The sequence below is a fragment of the Sminthopsis crassicaudata genome, chromosome 2, assembly GCF_048593235.1.
Source record: "Sminthopsis crassicaudata isolate SCR6 chromosome 2, ASM4859323v1, whole genome shotgun sequence".
Lineage (NCBI taxonomy): Eukaryota > Metazoa > Chordata > Mammalia > Dasyuromorphia > Dasyuridae > Sminthopsis > Sminthopsis crassicaudata.
Genome location: NC_133618.1, coordinates 159,289,729 through 159,304,239, shown reverse-complemented (window position 1 = coordinate 159,304,239; position 14,511 = coordinate 159,289,729). Strand labels below are relative to the sequence as shown.

General features: G+C 34.7%; 1 protein-coding gene across 2 annotated transcripts in view; it reads left to right on the top strand.

Annotated features, from left to right (window-relative positions):
* Window positions 1-14,511, top strand: part of SLC24A3 (solute carrier family 24 member 3) — a 715,880-nt gene that overhangs the window by 638,355 nt on the left and 63,014 nt on the right. The window lies entirely within an intron of this gene.

Below are 14,511 nucleotides of genomic sequence, written 5' to 3'. Positions count from 1 at the left end.
ATCTACCTTACAATTGGTAATGTAGTAGGGACTACTAACCTGTGACCCTGTGTAAAACAAAGAGAGCCCTAGGTACTTGAAGCTTTTCAGTTGGGTTCACTAGTATTAAGAAATAATTTCCCTTTTATATGGAGATACATTTATTTCTTAAAAGAAACTGAGTCCATGGATTTGATTGGCTTTAATTCATTAAAATGCTGTTTGATGATCAAAATGTTTTTATAGCTTTTTTAAAAAAAAGAAAATTGATTCTTTTGTAAAAAAGAAAGAAAGGAAAGAAAGCAGAAATCATTTTGTAACCTATGATAAATAAATGGAAAAACAAAAAAATTTGCACTTGGGCCAAATGCTTAAATCCCCATGTTTGAGGAAGTTTCTAAACTAGGTCAAATATGCTGTGATAGACATAGAAATTCAGTGCATGATATAATCTAATTAAATTTACTCAAATATTTGACCTATCAAAGTGGACTTACCAGAAATATCATTTCACCAATATGCCAGATTCTCAAGGAAAGACACTATGAGTACTCAATGGAGTATGTTGTTATATGGAATTGAAATTGAAATGTAGAAAATTAAATTAAAAGAGACAAGAAAGGTACCTGCAATATAGTAGAAAGACCACTGAGCTGGAAATCAGGAGATATGAGTTCTAATTCTGGCTCTTACCGATATTGAGCTCATAAATCTAAGCAAAGAGTTCATTCTTTCCAGGTTTCAGTTTCCTCACCTGTAAATTTGAGTATTAGAGTTAATGATATCTTCAAGCCCATTCTGCTATAAAATTTTAGGGAAAGGCAAACATCCAAAGTCACTTATCAATTACCCCTTTCAACACATGAAACAGTGGATATTTTCAAAATGCACTGTGTTCATAAGAACTCCTGTGATTTTCATAATTCCAAGGAAAACGCTGTTCCATCATCAGGCTTCCTCAATTTCTTCCCCTCAAGGTAAATAATAGAGAAGATAGGAAGAAAAAACTATTATAAGGGAGAAAAATCAGAATCTCTAATTGTCTTTCTATATTAATTAGATTTTCTCATTATGAAGAAAAGAAGCCTAAGAGGGTAATTTAGTACTTCCTAGGCTCAGTAAGAAGTTTTTCCTAAGAAGAATGAGCAATTCTCTATATTCTTCTCTTCTCCCCACCCCATTATTTCCATTTTACAAATAAGTAAGATACTCGGAGAGATTGAATCAAAAGTGACATTTGAACTCACCTTCACATCTACTTAAGTACTCAAATATTACCTCCATATTCATGGTATTGCTGAATTATTTTTAAAAAGCCGAATTGAAAATAAAAAGGTTTTATCTTATCCACTGCTCTAGGACCCCAGTCCCATCCTATCTTTTTGGGAATTTAATATTTCTTGGAATATGAGTGTGTTCATTCCCTCTCATTCCTAAAGTGATGTATCCTATTTAATATTAAAAGTCTAATTCCCAATACTACAGCTAAATATTATTCCAGATTCTTTGGGAGAAAACAAAAACAAAATCCCTGGCATGAGCAATGCAGTAGGTGCTCAACAGGTGATATTTAACTGAGAAAGGGGTGCCAGTTCATGGTTACGCATTTTCTAGTTTGGGTGGTGTTTGAATCATGAGGCACACACAGCTGTCATTTTCAGAGAAAAATTGTGTGGGTAGTTTCCATGGTACCCAAATATAAAATCATTCTCAGAGTACAAAACAGTACTTATCATAGAGAGAAACATTGGTCTGGGAATTTTTCATGAGGAAACCTGCAAGCACAGGCAGTACAATTAACCAACCCATATCTGAAATATATATCTAGTGGTTATTCTTTAGAATAATGTTGTTAGCCATAGCTAACAAACTAAAGGATTAAGGAATAGAAATACTTTTTTTCATCTTTTTTTTCCCAATTGAAGGATGTAATATGAAGAGAAAGAATGATTATAGAATGAATAACATTGAGATGATACAAAAGAACTGAATTTGGTTTTCTGATCCATGACTTTTGGTATGAGCACAATTAATGTATCTCATAATGAAAGAAAAAGATCTTTAGCTTGTATTTAAACAATTACTTTCTACTTGTCAGAACTATCTGAAAAATGGAATGAATTCTCTCAGGAGATAGGTTGTTTCTTCTCATTGGAAGTCTCCAGGATGACTACTTCTCAGGGATATTGGAGAGGGATTCATTTGCTCATACAGGTTAGAACAGATAGCATCTGGAATTTTTCCCAACTTTTAGATTCTGTGCCTGGTGGGAAACTTAACAAAATTAAAATGACTCAAATGTGATATGGAATTAAATACCATAACAATAGTACCTAGGAATTTTTAGAAGAAAAATAACAAGAAAGAAACTCAGAGGAAACCTGCATAACTTTGGATAATAATCCTGCATCTTTGCATAGTTTGCAATTAATAAATAAATCAAACTTGCAAATTCAAAATGAAGAGATAAATAGAGTCTCATAGGTATCATGATCCAATCTGATATGATCACTGTGTAGAATCAGATTCATAACTGTGTTGGAAGACTATAGCTTGTTCAAAAGAAATAGAGTTAATGAGATGAGAAGGGCAGGAATAATCTTGTTAAGGAACTATATAGCTCTATAGGAATCCATAAACCTGAGGAAGAAACATAATGTTTAAGCTCTTCCTTGGGTGTCAATAAAAGGAGAGAATGGAATAAAAGTGATATTGTGAGAACTTAAAACAGACCATCTTAGAATACTAAGGAAAGCATGTGCATGGTACTTTCCAAATTCTAATACTATGATCTCTGTATGTCTAAACCAGCACTGAGGCAAGACACAAGAATGATGAGGCAAATTCAAAGTTTCAAATAACCACTGAACGTCAAATTATGCTAAAAATATAACATATGATAATTTCTGGTTTTACAGACATACACACATTCACACACATAGCCTCCATACACACATGTCTTTCCTATCCCTGCTGACTATTTAATTAAATTTCGTTCCATAATTTGCCTTGCTATTACTTAACCACCCCCCCCAAGGATCCCTCCCTTGTCTGCTTCCATTACCCTTTGCTTCCCCATCTGTCCATCTTATTTCTTTATAGATTTTGGAGGGTGGTATACTCTTCATGGTATATATGTAGTGTTGCCTATTGAACCCATAATTTCTTAATGACCTAATTGGAATATCATTGCTCAGATGACAGAAAAAGAAATTAGAATACCTATTCCAGGCTTAATTCTGACTAACAAAGGTCATAAACTCATAGGATTTAGAACTGGAAGGGAGAGATCATTTCATCTAAGTCCTTCCTCCATGAGGAAGAAGGTGAGGTCCAGAGAGGGGGAAATACTATTCAAAGTCAATAAGGTAGTTAAGCATCAGGACTGGGATTCATACTGTTTCTTGATATTGTAAGTGATGGGAATCTTGGGGGGGGAAATTGACTTCATTATAAAAGAACATTGAACATGGTCAGATTGTATTCTTAAACAATTAACAAAAACTTCATGGGAAAAATATGTATAATTCCATAACTAAAAGATAATTGGAGTTTCTCTAATAAGAATTTTGGTTGGGATTTTTTGCTATCATTACTCTGTTGAAAACAAGAAGTAAAACAAGGAAAAAGCAAGCCCAATTTTTGGGGAAATGGTATAATACTACAGAGAACAAAAGAAGGAAAAGCTACTCAATTTCCATTTTGTTTCCATCTTTTTCTAACAAGAAGAATGATCTGAATCCTGAAAAGTGTAGAACACATAGCATTGAGAAAATTGAAACCCAAGAGGGACAAATGAGAATAAAAGAGCACCTATCTTTTATAAAATGAATTCATCTCCAAATCCAGATAAATCACAAACCAGGATACTGAAAAAATGTTCAGATACAATCATGTTGACAATCATCATGAGAAATCATATATATTGGGAATGATAGGAGATGGGAGATAGACAAATTTTGTTCTAGTTTTCAAAAAGTGGGGAGCAAGAAATATGTAGAATTCCAAATGACAGAAACCACAAACCTAAAGGTTGTACATGAATTTTATATTTAAAACAAGTCAAGATAGAGTGTCTCACATTATCTCCACCTCATCATAAAGTAAAAATAAGGTTACCATAGTGTGAATGTGAAGCAGTAACGCAATTATGTTTCCCAGGTTTACTATGGTATATCTTGATTTCAGCAAGACATTTGACAAAATTTGTCTTACAATATATCCTTGTCAACAGAATAAAGAAATGTGAACTAGATGATAATATAGTAGTTTTAATCACAGCTAGCTAAACACCATCACATAAAAATGGTGAATAATTAGTTGATATAAAACTGGAAAAAAGTTTCAAATAGAAATACTCTGAAGAATCTGGTCAACATTTTATCAATGAATCCTAAAATTTGAGGATTGTAAGGGACCTCATACATGAAATAAATCCACACTATAACATATTCAACAAATAGTTGACTATTCTTCTCTTAAAACCTGCAAGAAAGGGGAATCCATCATCTTTCAAAGCAACTATTCTAATCATAAAAGAAATTCAATAGGGATAAATTTAAATGCCTGTGCTTAGGTAAAAACAAATCAGTGTTCAAACATGAGATGGTAGTGTCCTATCTTCATATATGAAAAGAACTGTGATTATAGTTTATCACAATCTTGATATGAATTCATTGTGACTTGACCGCTAAAAGCTAATACAGTCTTATGCCCTTTATTAGAAATATTGTGTCCAGATTAAGGGAATTAATGGTCCTACCTTCCTGTTAGTATGCTCTGATCAGAACACATTTGGAAAATAATTTATACATCTAACACTCTTTAAAAGGAACATTTTTATAAACCACAATGGGTCCACAGGAAAAGGGCAAGGATAATTAAGAGACTTAAAAACCATAACACAGGAGGAACACTTGAGGGTACTAAAGGAATATAGTCTGGAGAAAACCAAGAGACACAATATTTGCCATTAAATATTCAAAGAGCTATTATATGAACAGACAATAGACTTATTCTGTGTTCTTCCAAAAAGCAGAAATTAGATCAGTGGGTGGAATTTACAGGGAGACATATTTTGACTCAGTATATGAAAAGATTTTTCATCATTAAGAGCTAGCAAAAAATAGAATGGACTGTTTTCTGAGGTAGTGAACTTTCTGCCAACAAAAGTGTTCAAGTAGAACTATTTTTTCAGAGATTTTTCCTGAAATTCCTAAAGCATGGGTGGGAGAAGTGATTAGATGGACTCTAAGGTGATTTTCAACATTAAGATTCTTTGAAAAGTTTTATAAACTATTAAAACATTTTTATAAGTAGAAAAGTAATTTGAGCTATTTAATAATCTTTGTGGTTAATACTCTGATTTTATTAGGTTTTGTTTGTTTATTTTAATTGCCTGATTAAAAATCACTGAGTCTATAATGACCTAGTTTTTACATCTCTGAGATAATATATGAGATCCTTTAAGCATCTTAGTAGTGAAGTCATTAATAGTATTAGTAAATCTTTTCCATTAAAATAGATAATCAAATTCCATCCTTCCCAATTATATAGAATATCCTAAAAGTCTTTATGGATTTTTAAGCTATTAAATCCTGCATGTTTATTTGCAGGGCATCCCTATTGAACTAGGAGAACAGCAATCTTAAAACTAATTATGAATTGATCTCAGGGAGGGAGAATATCACCCTACCTGATCATAGAGAACCTGAGTAATTAGAATCCAAAGAAAGGAAGGATTGTAAAGCAGAAAACTGCCTAAGAAAACTTTTCAAGTCATAAGGGAATTAATAACAATTTAAAAAGCAAAAAGAAGGAGAATTTATGTCATAAGATGAAAGAAAAAATAGAAGTTCATGGAGGCTGATTTAGGCTATGTCCTTAGGTAAAAACATGAGTTCAATAAATTCTGGGCATTGAATGTAGGAATAATAAGCAAAAACCTGAAAAATATGAGGGGGTGGTAGCCCAAAGCACTTTTTTATTTGCTGGGGGTTGAGGTTAAGGGTTAGAAGAGCCTCACCAAAAAGGATAGTGGTTTCTTTCGAGGTTTGGGACCAAAGAGAATTACCCACAGAGAATAAGTTTAGGAAGCTTGGAAAATAGCATAGAGAATTATCTCAAAAGCTGAACCCTTTATCATAACTATACTGAAAGAATGTATAGCTATTTTATCTGCTTGTGATTGGTTTGTACCCTGTTCTTCACAATGCAGGAAAGCATATTTTATATTTTCCGGGCATTATAATTTGGTGACTCATCATGGAGAAAGGATATCACAGAACTAGACAAGGTCCAGCATCACGACTTATGAAAGACAAGAGCCTTCCAATAGCTTGAATAGTGACAACATAAGTGACTGAAAGGGGCAGCTATTTGGGTACAGTGGATACAGTGCTAAGCCTAGAATCAGAAAGAGTCATCTAAATGAATTCAAATCTGACCTCAGGCACTTATTAGCTGTGTGACCGTGCAACTCATTTAACCCTGTGTGCCTCAGTTCCTCTTCTGTAAAATAAGTTGGAGAAAGAAGTGACAAATCATTCCATTATCTTTGCCATGAAAACAGCAAATGAGGTAACAAAGTATGACACAACTGACAAATAAATGAACAACAAAAACAACCATTAGGAAATACTTTGCAATAGCTCAATCACGTCAGAAATTCAGCTTAGTCTTGTCTTAACATGGGAAAACAAAGGAGGCGTTTCTAAGTACATTATAACTATCTGATGATGTGATGCAAATCTACTACTCTATGTGATAGATAGCCCAAAGCATTGCCTTTCAACTTGTGCCAGTGTGTCATGCATTATCAGTTCCTTAGTAAGCAATAGCCAATCTTGCTAAAGGAGGTTACATGATCTGATAAAGGATTTTATTTCAATGCTCTCCAGCTCATGATCAGCTCCTCTATCATGTAAACCAAAGAATATATTTTGAGGACCCTAGGATGCTATCATCTAAAAAGGAAAAACACTTTAGACATCATCTGGTCCAGTTCTCTCAGTGTTGTGAGTAAGGAAACTGGGACTCGGCAATTATGCAATTTTCCTGCAGTCACCCAGCAGATAAGTACTTAGGCTGTGATCCAAACTCAGGTCTTCTGATTTCACTAGTGTCACACCCTAACCCTAATTCTAAGCTTCTCTGTTTAAAGAAACAGAAAATATCATGGCCTCTGCTATTTTCTCGAAAATGGCAGGGTCCATCTCCCCATCTCTTCATTATGTATTTTCCAGGTAATGGCAACATTTGTATTTCAAGAAGCTGCTTCCATAGAACACTTGAGGATACATGCTGAGAATCACTGACATCGGAAAAGCATTATCTCAGTTGGTACAGTGCCAAACCTGAAGTCAGATTCATGAGTTCAAATCTGGTTTCAAACACTTACTAGCTGCATGGCCATGTATAAGTCATTTAACTCCATTTACCTCAGTTTCTCATCTGTAAAATGAGAAAGAAATAGCAAACCACTTCAGTATTTTTGCCAAGAAAACCCCAGATAGGGGTCACAAAGAGTCAGACATGACTAAAAAAACAAAAACAAAACAGCTAAACAACAATCTCCTTTGAGTATCATAGCAAGCATTAAACTGAGTATTAGAAATATTGTTGTCTCCCTTTTAGAAATAAAGAAACTGAAACTCAGTGGAGTGATTTGCCACGATGATTAGTAAGTATCAGAGGCAGAACTAGAATTTTGGTGTTTCTGTCTTCAAGTACAATACTCTATTCACTAGGAGATATTGCCTCTGTCTTAGCGTGGTGCTAATCTTCAGGGCTACCTCTGAATATTATGAAAGAGGGAAAAGCTTATTTCCACTGTCTCTAGAAGACCTCTACAACTTCCTTCATGCTGACAGGGCTCTCCAATAAAGTATCATATCTGAGAACTAAAAAATGGGGAGATAGGCCATGCCAAAAAAAATGACTGGTACCCAAAATCCAGTTTTGGTGGGGTATGTTTTTGGTTCAATATCCATCAGTTCAAGTGAAATATAGGGAATTAAACAAGGCCCTCTAGCTACAATATAGTTGCCAAGCTCAAATAGAAAGTGATCCCTATGGGATACCTGTTGATTTAGAAAACCAAATTAACATTAATTAATTGTTGTTGTTGTTTTTAATGTTATTAATTTATTATTTTTTATTTTTATTTAATACATTGTATTTTTATTTATTTTACTAAATGTCTCCCAATTACATTTTAATTTAATTTGGCCTTGTATCAACACCTCTGATCTAAGGAACAGCAACATGGATGGAGAATAAAACCAGTTGATCAATCTAAACAAAAGGACCTCTTGACTAGACATAGTCCCAGTTATAAGATTTCGTATCTAATAACAGTAGAACAGAAGATCTGTAGACTTTCCAGTGGAAGTTGAGAGATGTCTAAGTAGGCACATAATGACAGAGAAGTCTAGCATTAAGAAGGATGGACTTTATTAATGAGAAACTGAAGTTTAGAGGCAGGAAACCAGAGACTTGAGTATGGAAAGGTAGCATGGCTTTATGGAAAAAGCATTGGCTCTGGAGTCTCAGAATCAGAGAACTTGAAAGGCAGAAGGAATTTCAGTGGCTCTTTAGTCGAGCCCACACCTGAAGGAATCTCCACACCAGTGCCTAAGCATCTAGCCTCCCCTTGAAGACTTTCAAGAAAGAGAAATCTAGCGCCTTTTAAAGGCTAACTCTCTTCATTTGGAAATTGGCCTTTTGGCTACTTCTACTCATTGTTCCTATTAGACTAGTAGAGTCTAATTTGAAGTCAAATAGAGCAAGTCTTCCACAGGACAACCTAAAAAAAAAATACATGAACATAAGTATGTTCCACTTGCAACATTTTTTCTCTAAACATGCCCAATTCCTTCAGTTCAATTCGTTTAGCTCATAAATTCAGGGTCATTCGCTATTTTGGTTGCTCTTCTCTGGTTACTCTGAAGCTTCTTAAACCATGAACACTGAACTGAACACAATATTCTAGATGAAGATGAGTGAGTTTAGCACCAATTTTCCTGGGAGTCCAAGATTATATTTTTCTCATACATCCAGGGCCATCTCCAGTCACCCTGATCTATATCTTGCCCCTGGACCCAGATAGCTCCAAAAGACAAAAGTGAGGCAGGTAACCTTGCACAACCCTTCCTCACTCAAATCCAATTCGTTTGTATGTCATTGTGTCATCTCCCTGATATTATGATTTTCTTTGAGAACAAAGGACAAACAACAACAAACAACAGCCTCCTCACGCTCCTGATATAGTATCTGGCTCACTAAAACATCCAGCTCTCTTTTCAGAAAAACCTATCTATGTAAGACCTTCCCACCTTGTTTTTGTGGAATTGATTTTGTATCTAAGTGTAAAACTTTTTACATTTTTCCCTCCCATTGGGTTCCAACTTATTAGAATCAACCCAATATTCTAGTTCAGTGGTATTAAGTTCATATGTAAAATACAGAGTCCTAAAGGCTGCATGTTGACTTAGAAAAACACAAATTTTTTCATTTGAATTAGAAAAGCACAAATGTTTTCATTTGAATTTTTATTTAATTTGTTAATATTTCCTTTTTTAGGCTGGTTCAACTACACCTGAGCTGAATTTGGCACCTCTGTTCTAACCAATCAGTATACTTTGTATCATCTGAAAATTTGATAAGCATGCCATTTGTCCCTTTATCCAAATAACTGATAAAAGTACAGACTTTAGGATAGTCCATGGTAGACCTCTTGCCATATTGACACTGAACTTAAACCATGAACTTACTGAGTTTGTCTGATCCAAGGCTTCTTAAACTTCTTCCATGCACAACCACTTTTTACTTGAGAATATTTTACGTGACCCCAGGTATATATGTATATAAAATAAATATTTAAAAATTGCTAAGAAATAAATCATAATTTCACAACCTTCACATTCAGTTACAAGACCCCACATAGGGTCACAAACCATGGTTTAAGAAGCTTTGTTCTTATTAAAATCACATCATCTTCTCCAGAAGAACAGAATCTTATCTAAAGCAGAAATGAGAGTAGTCTGGTGTGACTTGCTCATGATGAAACTGCCTTGGCTATTTATAATCATGGCTTCCCTTTCTAAGAATTTTTCCAGAGATTGAAGTCAAACTCACTGACCTGTAATCTATATTCCTTTTTTTCCTTCTCTTTTTTTTTAAACTGGGAAATTTGCTCTTCTCTTATCTCATAAAGGAAAATTCCCATTTTCTATGATTTTCAAATATCACTATCTGCAATCACATCGGTCAGTTTTCTAAAGACCAAAGAATATAATTCATCTGGGAAAGGTAACATATCTCAGGTAGCAACTCCTTGATAATTTTTCTTCTTTCATCTCCAGAGCAAAGATTATTTTCAGAGATATCAGAGAAGGAAACACATAAGAACTGAATAATTATACCTTTTCTTTATCTGTTTTATCATCTTCCCATCCACCCCAAGCAAAAAATCAAATCCATTCTTTCATCTGCCTTTTTCTCCCACTATCATTTTTTTATAAAAATCCCTTTTTGTTGCCTTTATCTTCTCTCATCTTATTCTTAGTATTATTGGGGATTCCTGAAATTATTTTTATGAGACTATGCCCTCACTTTTAACTCAAATTCTGTAACCATCTTGCTTTCATCTTACATTTCTTTTGTTTTTTTAAATCTATGTTGATTAGTGAATTTTTAAATCCCATATTTCCCCCTCAAAGGAATTCCTTCCCATTCCCCCAGATTAACTTCCCCTAAAGTATTTTACTCCACAGTATCCTCCCTGTCTTTCCTCTGAAGCCACAGAAATCTGCTTTCCTGAAATCTGTGGTGTATGTCAGACCACACACATATTTCTTTTCATTTATCATAAACTCTAAGATGGCAGGGTCACTTCCCCTTAAGATTCTCATCATTTCCACTCTAGCAACCTGAGATAATATTTATGAAGCACTTAGGACAGTGCTTGGCACACAGTACATGCTATACAAATGCTTATTTTCTTCCCCCTTTCTATTAGTGACAATCAGATCTAGGTTAGAATTTCTTTTTGTTCATCTCTTCACCAATGAAAGATGAAATTATTGAAAAAAAGCAAGTCAAGAAGTTATTAACTGCTATTATTTTTGGCACAGAGAGAGAGTTCCAGTAGATGTCATTGGTGAAATTTTAGTTTTTATTAGAGTTTTTATGTTAAAGGAAATTTTATTAAATGACACTCTTCTTTTCAAAAATATTTACTGAACATAAATAAATGGTCTTGGATGTTAGGATATAATTTTATTAATATTACAACTTAGCTGTAGAGTAGAATAAAACAAAAAACGTACCACTCTCCTTTACTTTATCTCACCACTTCCTTCCTCTACTCTTTGCCCCACTGTGATTGAAGCCCAACAATTATAAAACCCATAAAGTCCCTAGCATTAGGCTAGTCAAGCTAAAACCATGGTTGTGGTTTTATTTTATTACTATGGGCAAAAATACTATGCCATCTCAAATGTCACACTGACAGATTTAAATCCTTTGACCCAAGTGATCCTCGGCATCAAAGGAAAGGAATAAAGGGAGGGCCCAGGTGCAACTGGCACCTGCAATATTGTAGAGCAATTATAGGCTAGCAGCATTTGTGGTATCCAAAGGATTCCTGTAATTTCCCTCATTTGTAGTAGAAAATTTCTCACTTTTGTGCTGTGCAAAATGTCAGCACCACCTGAGTGAAAGCAAAAGGCTTCCTTGTTGCCACAGCTTTCCTGGAAAGAAGGCGGAAGGGTCACATATGGAATGTCAACGGCTGTCACTATAATGAAACAGAAAGCCTTTTCTGCAGCACATGTGGAATATGACTTAGAAATGTCACTTTCCTGTTAATTAGAATATCATTTCAAGGCCAGAAAAGCTTATTCTATGTCTATAAAACTGCCTTTTTTTCAAGAAGAATATTAACACCTAGTTGAGGATAAATGAGTGCCTCAGAGGCATGTAAGAAGAGCTGGGCTAGTGACATGTCTGTCACTGGTTAACCCATCATTGTTCTCCTGATTATCTGGCATGGTATAGTGAGGAGAGTATTTATTGACTTTGGAATCAGAAAACCTAGGTTTGGGCAACTGGGTAGAGAGAGTATGATGTTTAGAATCAGGAAAACTTGCCTCAAATCCTGCCTCAGATACTCACTAGCAGTGTCATCCTGGGCAGTTTACTTAACCTCTCTCTGTGTCTCTATAAAATGCAGACAATGATTGCACCTAACTCACAGGACGGTTCTGAGGATGAAATGAAACTGCATATGTAAAGCACACTGCAAACCTTAAAAGTGCTGTATGAATGCTAGCTATTCTTGTTATGACTATCCCTGTTTTGAATCTCAGCTCTGACACTAACTAGCTTGGCTAGCCCGATGCTAGGGATTCCAAGATTTTCTAGCCTTAATCATAATCAGGTAAGAGATGGGGATAAGAAGGGAAAAAAAAGAAGTGTATTTTCTGTTTTATTCTATGCTACAGTTGAGTTGTAATCGTAAGTGTGGAATCCAGGGCAAGTCTTTTATCTTCCAAAAGTTTAATTATTTCACTTGAAAAAGAAATATCATAATATTCATATTGGAACAGCTAGGTAATGCCATAGTGCATAAAATTCTGGGCCTGGAGTCAGGAAGCCTCATTTTTCGAAGTTCAAATCTGGCTTCAGACAATTACTAAGCTGTGTGATTCTGGGCAAATCATTAAACCCTGTTTGCCTCAGTTTTCTTATCTATAAAATGAGCTGGAGAAGGAAATGGCAAATCATTCCAATATCTTTGCCAAGAAAACCCCAAATGGAGTCATGAAAAGTTGAACACAATTGAAAATTACTCACTGAAGATTCTTACTTTTTACTTAATAGGATTGTTGCAAGGAAAGTATTATATAACCTTAAGCCCCATTATGAATGAGCTATCTATTAACAATAATAAGTTGAGCAGAAATAAAAATTAGGTGACAATTTAAATTTACCCCCCCTTCCCAGCTAAAATTTCAAAAAAGACTTTTTCCTTTTACAGAAATAATCATATTCACAGCAAGAGAAGAGTTGCCTTCCTTTAGTGGGATACCCCCAGGAGTGCAAGTACCTCTTTGGCAAAAATGAGACATAATAGCATAAAAGCCTTCACATATATACTTTCCCTATACCATGAGTAAAGTCATCTATGCTGAGTCTTCTCTATGACAAAGATGAACTTGGATTATGACCTGCTGATTCTCATTGGATACTCCAATAGGATTATATTTCAATTTCTACTAGTTTATCTAGAATAACTAAAACAAATCAATCTTTAGATTGCACTACTGAAGTTTCTTAGTCATTATAGATGTTTCAGTTGACAGATCAGGGATAGGATATGAAATAGTACTGAAAATATAAATGGGTTCTAGACAGTAGAGAGCTTTAAATGTTCAGCTGATATCCTAGAGGCAATAGGGAGCTGTTGAAGAATGGATTATAAATTCCCCTCCATTCTGTTGCCAGAATCTCAGCTCATTGAAATTGGAAAGAACCAAATGAATATTGGTAAAAGTATAGTTTGGGGAATATGAAAGTGGAGAAGTTAAGAAAAATCAGCAGTATGGTGAAATAAATTCTCTTTTGAACATTTCTTAAACATTTTCATGTTTTACTTTATATTATATTTATGGAAGGTTTTATCTTTCATACTGGATTATTAGATTACATGATCATAGATGTATAAAGGGATTGTTGAATTTATCAAGTCACACCAACCCATGATTTTACAAATGAGAAAATTGAGGCCAGATGTTAAATGAATTATCCCAGTCTCACACACCTAACAGATTAAAGATTTCAATCATAGGTAGCTAAATGAAAGATGGTACCACTAAAAGAAATAATGAAGTCAGAAGGAGGAGCAGAATTGAGGGACACCATAACTAGACTTAGTATCTTTCCTTAAATTGAATTCAATTGAATTAATATTTATTGAATAGATTCAATATATGTAGAATTTAAGGAAAAACAATATCTAGTCTTAAACCCCAGACCTAAAGGATTGTGGTTACATCATTTTTCAGTCATGTCTTCATGACCTCATTTGGAGTTTTCTTGGCAAAGATCCTGGAGTGGTTTGCCATTTTTTTCTCTAGTTCATTTTATAGATGAGGAACTGAAGTGAACAGGGTTAAGACATATCCAAAGTCACACAGCTAGTACAAATGGCCAAGGCCAGACTTCCTTTCTCAGACCTGGCATTCTATCCACCATGCCTCCTAGATGCCCTCAATATGATGGGTAGAAGATAGCTTAATTTTAGCCAGTTTATCTCTTCTCCCACCAAATGCTCATTAAACAGAAAACAATCACAGAAAGCATACGAATATATTCACGGATCAGACAAGTTCTACAGGATAGACAGGAGTAAAAAGAACTCTGCAATCCAGAAATGACATGATATATCCACTCAATTGAAGAGAAATCTCTACTGAGAAATCCAACTTTAACAGAACTCTGGGAATCAAGGGACATTTTGGGCTGCTG